The 7,587-nt window shown below is 40.8% G+C and overlaps 1 long non-coding RNA gene across 1 annotated transcript; it reads left to right on the top strand.

Moving 5' to 3' along the window:
- Window positions 1–2,228: 2,228 nt before the first annotated feature.
- On the top strand, window positions 2,229–7,054 carry LOC135964740 (uncharacterized). The gene is made up of 2 exons (XR_010577306.2): window positions 2,229–2,803; window positions 5,952–7,054. It is a non-coding gene; the product is annotated as an uncharacterized lncRNA (long non-coding RNA).
- Window positions 7,055–7,587: the final 533 nt, after the last annotated feature.

The following is a 7,587-nucleotide window of genomic DNA, read 5'->3' as shown; positions in this document are numbered from 1 at the left end:
GTTGGGAGGGCTGAAAAGCAGAAATCAGACTGAGCTTCTGAGAATAATTTACCTACCTGTGGCACCAAGGTGACTGCTGCCTCTCCTGCAGTCCAGTAGAGATGGGAGCATCGGGGGCTGGGTACATGTCACCTCAGCACCATTCACATGCGTAGCTCAGATGCCTCACATTCTGCTTCTCCTCACTGGGGCTCCTCTTTTTAAATTTTAGATTGACAAACAACAATTATATTTATAGGGTTCAATGTAATGTTATGATTAAATCAAGCTTATTAACATGTATCTCAACTCATATACTTATCATTTTTTTGTAGTAAGAACGTCAGGCCTGTAATCCCAGCACTTTGGGAGGCAGGTGGATCGCTTGAACTCAGGAGTTGGAAACCAGCCTGGGAAAAATGGTGAAATCCCATCTCTACAAAAATTACAGAAATTAGTCGGGCATGGTGGTTCATACCTGTAGTCCCAGCTACTTGAGGGTCTGAGGCAGGAAGATCCCTCCTTTAGCCCAGGAGGTCAAGGCTACAGTGAGCTGAGATCACGCCACTGCACTCCAGCCTAGGTGACAGAGTGAGACCCTGTCTCAAAAAACAAACAAACAAAACAAAAAACAACAACAAACCCCTATTCTTTCAGCAATTTTGAAATACACAATACATTATTAGTAAATAGAGTCACGTTGATGTGCAATAGATCTAAAACTGATTCCTCCTGTCTAACTGAAACTTTGCATGTTTTGACCAACATTTCTCAGACCATAATCCCTGGTAGCCACCATTGTACTCTCTCCTACAAGTTTGACATTCTTAGCATTTACATATAAACGATATCGTGCAATATTTTTCTTTCTGTTCCTGACTTATTTCACTTAGCATAACATTCTTCAAGTTCATCTATGTTATCAAAAATGACAAGATTTCCTTCTTTTCTAAGGCTGAATAGTATTCTATTGCATATACATGTCACATTTTCTTTATCCATTCATCTGTTGATGGACACTTAGGTTGCTGCCTTATCTTGGCTGTGGTGAACAGTTCTGCAATGAAAATGGGAGTGCAAATATCTCACTGATGTACTGAACTCCATTTCTTTGGCTACATACCCAAAAATGGGATTGCTAGACTGTATGATAGTTTTATTTTTAATTTTTGAGTAAGCTCCATACTGTTTTCCATAATGGCTGTACTAATCTGTATTTCCACCAAGAGTGTACTTTTCTTCCACATCCTTGCCAACACTTGTTATATTTCATCGTTTTGATAATGAGCATCCTAACAGGTGTAAGCTGGTATCTCATTGTGGTTTTAATTTGTATTTACTTGATAATTAGTGATGTTGATCATTTTTTGTATATCTCTTGGCCGTTTGTATGTCTTCTTTTGAGAAATGTCTACTCAAGTCTTTTGTTCACTTTTAAATCTGGTTTAAATATTTTCTTGCTATTGAGTTTTTTGAGTTCCTTATGTATTTTGATATTAGCCTCTTATCAGATGTATGGTTTGCAAACTTTCCTCCTATTTTTTACAGTTTCAGTTCTTAAGCCAATTGATAAATGTGATTCACCATATTAATAGAAGAAAGGACAAACAACATATGATCATTTCAATAGATGCAGAAAAAAGCATTTGACAAAATTTAACATCCTTTCATGATAAAACCTCAATTTAGTAGGTAAGAAGGAATGTTCCTCAACACTATAGAGGCCATATATGACAAGTTCATAGCTAACATCATACTCAATGGTGAAAAATTAATATCTTTTTCTTTAAGACCAGGAAAACGACAAGGATTCCCACTTTCATCACTGCTATTCAACATAGTACTGGATGTCCTAGCCGGAAAAACTATGCAAGTAAAAGAAATAAAAAGCATCCATATAGGAAAAGAAACAATGAAATTATCTCTCTTTGCTGACAACATAATCTTACATATAGAAAACTCTAAGATTCCAATGTTAGAACTGTTAGAAACTGATAAATGAATTCAGTAAAGTTGCAGGATATAAAATCAGCATACCAAAATTAGTAGCATTTCTATACACTAACAATGAACTATCTAAAAAAGAAATTAAGAAAACAACTGCATTTATGATAGCATCAAGGAAAGACAATACTGAGGAATAAAGTTAACCAAGGAAGTGAAAGATCTGATTCTGAAAACTATAGGAAATTGATGAAAGAAATTGAAGACAACACATATAAATGGAAAGATATCCAGTATTCAAGGACTGATGTCCGGAGCTGCACGCCCCGGCCATAGCGAATGATAGCTGACGATTGGGAACGCCTGAGCTCTATTCATTTCCACCCCACGCCTTCTCCCTATCTTTGCCTTTTCTCCTTGTATTAATACCTCATAAAAGATGGCGCTCTTCCTGCTTCTTCTTCACCTATTTTTCCCGCGCCCACGAAAATTACTACCTGACAGCGCAGGTGCAACATGACGTTCGACCAGAGAAACCAATACCTACTTGGTCACGCCCTCTGCGATGAGATCATCTCCGCCTCTGGCCCAACCCCTTTCCCTCCAAGTGTATATAAGGCACTGCATTACCGCCATTAAAAGAGACTTGATCAGAGCACTGTCTTGTCTCCGTTTCTCGTATCTCTTATTCCCCAAATTCCCACCCCCTCCTCCAGGGCCTGCTTCGACTATCCCGCGGGCCGGGAGACGTGGCGCCCGAACAGCGACCTGGAAACGAGGGACACTGTGAGGAAGAGGACGCCGGAGGATGGTCGACCGCTAACAAAGACAAAAGGAATTAAACTGATCACCGCGGGAACCTGCCGCGTCAGGATCGAAGGTAAGTGAGGCGTCCGAAATGGGACAAGAATTAAGCCAACATCAAATATATGTAGGACAATTAAAAGAGGCTTTAAAGATACGAGGAGTAAAGGTTAAAGGTAATGATTTGTTTAAATTTTTTGATTTTGTAAAAGATATTTGCCCTTGGTTCCCACAGGAAGGAACTATTGATATCAAAATATGGCGTAGAGTAGGGGATTGTCTTCAGGACTATTATAATACTTTTGGGCCAGAAAAAATTCCTGTGGCCATTTTCTCTTATTGGAACCTCATTAGAGATTTAATAGATAGGAAGGAGGTCGATCCTCAAGTCATGGCTGCGGTCGCTCAGACAGAGCATATTTTAAAGGTTAGCTCCCGTTCTAACCTTGCAAAGCCTCTGCAAGATACGGAGGAGGGTCTCATTTCCCTCGAGGGTAATCGTGGGAGTGGATCCCAGTGGATGTGCGGATGGCTGGGCGGGTCTTGCATGTTTGCAGTTTTTGTAAATTTGTCGAGTATCATCTGAAAATAATTATTCAGTGATTCTCAAGCTTTCTCAATTTTGGCAGTGTATATGAACCACCTGAAGATTGTATTTTAATTGGTTAAAACAATGGTTCTCATTGAGTTTCAGCCTTCAGTGTGCATGAAACTCACTTGGGAGGCTTGTTCAATCACAGCTTGCAGAGCTCTGCCCTCCAAGTTTATTTACTTATCTACCATGTACCCAGGTGATGAGGTTTTTGGTCTTGTAGGCATGCTTTGCGTTTACAAGATTTAAGAGCAGTAAATATCACTATGATCCTTATGGGTGCCTTACAACCAGGATTACCTTCACCGGTTGCGATTCCTCAAAAATATTTTAAAATCATTATTGACCTTAAAGATTGCTTTTTTACAATTCCCCTTCATCCTGCTGACCAAAAAAGATTTGCCTTTAGTCTTCCATCTACAAATTTTAAACAACCAATGAAACGCTATCAATGGAAAGTCTTACCTCAGGGTATGGCTAATAGTCCTACCTTGTGTCAAAAATATGTAGCTGCTGCTATAGAGCCAGTCAGAAAAACGTGGGCACAAATGTATATTATACATTATATGGATGATATTTTAATAGCAGGAGAAATTGGCGAACAAGTCTTACAGTGCTTTGCTCAACTCAAACAAGAGTTAGCAGCAGCTGGACTACAAATAGCCCCAGAAAAGGTACAATTACAAGATCCATACACCTATCTTGGTTTTCAAATTAATGGACCCAAAATCATTAATCAAAAGGCCGTTATACGTCGTGATCATTTAAAAACTTTAAATGATTTCCAAAAATTACTGGGAGACATAAATTGGCTTCGGCCGTACTTAAAACTCACTACAGGAGAGTTAAAACCTCTTTTCGATATATTAAAAGGAGACTCTAATCCAAAATCTCCCAGGTCCATTACTAAAGAAGCATTAATGGCACTCCAACAGGTAGAACATGCCATTGCAACACAATTTGTTACCGGTATTGATTATTCTCAGCCATTAATATTCCTTATTTTTAACACAACAATAACCCCTACTGGCCTATTTTGGCAGAACAATCCCATTATGCGGGTACACCTGCCCTCCTCCCCTAAAAAGGTTTTGTTGCCTTATTATGATGCCATAGCTGATCTAATTATCTTGGGAAGAGAAAACAGTAGAAAATACTTTGGAATAGAACCCTCTACCATTATACAGCCCTACACTCAATCACACATTCATTGGCTATTACAAAATACGGAAGCCTGGCCAATTGCTTGCGCTTCTTACACTGGCTCAATTGACAACCATTACCCACCTAACAAACTTATTCAATTTTGTAAACTTCATGCGTTTGTGTTTCCCCATATTACCAGCAAAGAACCTCTCAATGACGCATTATTAATTTTCACTGATGGATCTTCCACAGGACTTGCCGCTTACACTTATAATAATGTAGTCGTTAAATTCCAGACCGCTTATACATCAGCTCAGCTGGTCGAATTGCAAGCTATAATTGCAGCACTATCAGCTTTTCCTTGTCAGCCACTTAACATTTACACAGACAGCACCTACCTGGCTCATTCAATACCCCTCTTAGAGACCGTGCCTCAAATTAAACATATTTCAGACACAGCTGACCTATTTTTACAATGTCAACAACTTATTCGAAAAAGGACTACTCCCTTTTTTCTTGGGCATATTAGAGCACATTCAGGATTACCGGGACCTTTAACACAAGGTAACGCAACAGCTGACGCGGCAACAAAAATCATAGCCACAGTCACTACAGACAATTTGCAACAAGCACAAAAAGCACATGCCTTGCATCATTTAAACGCCCAAACCTTAAGACTCATGTTTAAACTTACCAGAGAACAAGCTCGACAAATAGTTAAACAATGCGCCAACTGCATAACGTATTTGCCTGTTCCCTATCTAGGAGTTAACCCCCGAGGACTCATCCCCAACGAAATTTGGCAAATGGACGTTACTCACCACTTAGAATTCGGTCAGCTAAAATATATCCATGTATGCATAGACACCTATAGTGGATTCATCAGTGCAACTCTCCAAACAGGAGAGGCCACCAAACATGTCATAGCTCATTTATTACATTGCTTTTCTATTTTAGGAATACCCAAACAAATCAAAACAGACAATGGCCCTGGTTATATAGCCAAAACCTTTTTACAATTCTGTAATACCCTACAAATTAAACATACCACAGGTATTCCCTACAATCCCCAAGGACAAGGTATAATAGAAAGAGCTCATCTATCTTTAAAAACTGTTATCACAAAATTAAAAGGGGGGAGCTGGTACCCCGTGAAGGGTACCCCTAGAAACATTCTCAATCATGCCCTGTTTATCCTTAATTTTTTAAATTTGGACAGTCATGGAAAATCGGCTGCCGATCGTTTCTGGCATCCTGAATCTCAAAAACAGTTTGCAATGGTAAAATGGAAAGATCCACTTGATAATTCATGGCATGGCCCCGATCCAGTTTTAATTTGGGGAAGAGGCTCAGTATGCATCTTCTCACAAAAAAATGATGCAGCCAGATGGCTGCCTGAAAGATTGGTAAGACAAATAAATCATAACCATTATCAGTCCAGGGAAGATAAATCTCCCTGAGAAGTTCTTTCCTTCTTGTTTTTCAGAAAATGAAGCCTAACATGAAATTCCTTTGGAGAATAATCGCTCTATATAACATAGTGACAGTCTATGCAGGTTTTGGTGACCCTCGTAAGGCAAGAGAATTATTATGAAAACAATACGGTCAGCCTTGTGATTGCAGAGGGGGACAGGTATCTGAACCTCCGTCAGACAGAATCACCCAGGTGACTTGCTCGGGCAAGACAGCTTACCTAATGCCAGACCAGTCATGGAAATGAAAAGTGCTGTTTTTACGCCAACAAATCCGGAATCGTCAGAGATAAGATAAAGACTTTACAGGAAGAACTAGAAGAGCGCAGAAAAGGTCTGGTCGCTAATCCCTTGTGGACTGGACTCAATGGACTTCTCCCCTATCTCCTGCCATTTCTTGGTCCTTTACTTACTCTTCTACTCTTTCTCACTCTCGGGCCTATAATCTTTAATAAGCTTATGGCATTCGTCAGACAACAAATCGAGGCCTTCCAGGCCAAACCTATACAGGTCCATTATCATCCCCTTGAGATGACTGAAAATGGTGAGTCTTATTTACCTTAATAAGACCACCTCCCCTGTGTGCTGAACTGGACAGTCAATGACGGGTAAGAGGACACTATCTCCATCGGAGCCTAAGACAGGAGGGCCGCCCTTGCTGCTGCCTTATCCCATGACGGGCCTAGAAGGTGGGGATGAGTTGACCCAACCTAAGACAGGCGCAGTTCCCGAGGGGTCGTTTTCTCATCATAAAATAATTAAAAGGGGGACCTGTCCGGAGCTGCACGCCCCGGCCATAGCGAATGATAGCTGACGATTGGGAACGCCTGAGCTCTATTCATTTCCACCCCACGCCTTCTCCCTATCTTTGCCTTTTCTCCTTGTATTAATACCTCATAAAAGATGGCGCTCTTCCTGCTTCTTCTTCACCTATTTTTCCCGCGCCCACGAAAATTACTACCTGACAGCGCAGGTGCAACATGACGTTCGACCAGAGAAACCAATACCTACTTGGTCACGCCCTCTGCGATGAGATCATCTCCGCCTCTGGCCCAACCCCTTTCCCTCCAAGTGTATATAAGGCACTGCATTACCGCCATTAAAAGAGACTTGATCAGAGCACTGTCTTGTCTCCATTTCTCGTATCTCTTGTTCCCCAAATTCCCACCCCCTCCTCCAGGGCCTGCTTCGACTATCCCGCGGGCCAGGAGAGACTGACAGAACTAATATTGTTTAAATATCTATATCACCCAATGTGACCTACAGATTCAATGCTATCTCTATCAAAATTCCAATGTCTTTCTTCACAGATTTAGAAAAATAATCCTAAAATTTGAAGAGAACTACAAAAGACCCAAATAGCCAAAGCAATTTTGAGCAAAAAGAATAAAGTTAGAGGCATCACATGCCTCGATTTCAAAATAGATTACAAAGCTATAGTAATTAAAACAGCATGGCAGCCATGCCCAGTGGCTCACACTTGTAATCCCAGCACTTTGGGAGGCTGAGGCAGGTGGATCATGAGGTCAGGAGCTAGAGATCAGCCTGACCAACATGGTGAAACCCCGTCTCTACTAAAAATACAAAAATTAGCTAGGCACGGTGGCACATGCCTGTAATCCCAGCTACTCAGGAGGCTGAGGCAGGAGA

Source organism: Macaca fascicularis, chromosome 8, assembly GCF_037993035.2.
Source record: "Macaca fascicularis isolate 582-1 chromosome 8, T2T-MFA8v1.1".
Classification (NCBI taxonomy): domain Eukaryota; kingdom Metazoa; phylum Chordata; class Mammalia; order Primates; family Cercopithecidae; genus Macaca; species Macaca fascicularis.
Note: the sequence above shows the minus strand (reverse complement) of the source record. Positions and strands in the feature narration are given on the sequence as shown.